We start from the raw sequence: 1,153 nt of genomic DNA, 5'->3' as shown, positions 1-1,153 counted from the left end.
CCTTATGAATTCTATGACATGTTAACATGAAAATAACAACTATAATATGAAATTCATAATGCATTTGTATCTGCTCTAAAAGTCACAAATTTGACCACTAAAGCCATGGTTCAAATGTTTGAACTAACCACCTTAAATCTTCTTTCTGATTCTACCCCAAAAGAATTTTAAGTTATAGCATTTTTTTTCTCAACCACATTGCATCTTCTTGCTGTGTGTTTCTTATGCATAAAAAAATGTTGGTCGTTTCACCTGCAGATGCTGCTACAGTCCCATCGAACCATATATTGGTGTCCTCATTCCTTAACTTCAACTGATGTATGGGTGCAGGTTGACGCAGACATCTCTACACCTAAGTATTAGCACACCTTCTCCATCATGTACGTTTCTTTGTGGTACTATTACGATGTACGTTTCTCTATGGTAGTCCTTACCATGGACCTCTAATCCATGACCAGTCTTCAAACATTTTTTTCGAGGGCTAAGGAGCAAAATCAAGGAGAGCATTTTCATGGATGTTTGTATCCTTTAGATGTCCCAACTTATAATCCATTAAAATCTAAGCATAACTTAAGTAATAGTGGGATAAATAAAGTAACTTTAATCATGTTCTGCCTAATTGAGTAATAGTGGGATAAATACAAAAACTTTAATTCTTGTTTTGCCTAATTGCATAAAGTAGTAGTTAGATCTCAAAATCAAGCATTAACTCCTTTGTCATGAAAGCATAACGCAAATGCACAAGGAAGCTGCTAGATTGTTGACAAGCTACCAGACTTTGAGACTGAATGAGGCTTCACACTCAATACTCTTCAATAATTTGTAGAAGAAATAATTTTCTTTTTGCAGTAAGAAAAATTGTAAGTTCATACTTAGCTCTGCAGAAAAAGGTGCACAGGGCATCTAGAGCGTGAGCATCTAGAGCTTTGCATATGCACCCTGCCTAGGTAGATTAACAATGAGAGCAATAACAGATTGCATAGAGCACCTGACCACCATCGAACCCCTCATCGACGCCCTTCTTCTCTCGTTCCCTCGGACACCAACCACCGTTGCTATTCCAAGAGAATCCCAAGCCGGAGCCCCGGGCTCCGGTTCAGACTTCGCCGCCCTCCTGCCAGAGCCCCTCCATCAGGTGATGTCTGCAATTGGC

This window comes from Triticum aestivum, chromosome 4B (genome assembly GCF_018294505.1).
Source record: "Triticum aestivum cultivar Chinese Spring chromosome 4B, IWGSC CS RefSeq v2.1, whole genome shotgun sequence".
In the NCBI taxonomy this organism is placed as follows: domain Eukaryota; kingdom Viridiplantae; phylum Streptophyta; class Magnoliopsida; order Poales; family Poaceae; genus Triticum; species Triticum aestivum.
Note: the sequence above shows the minus strand (reverse complement) of the source record.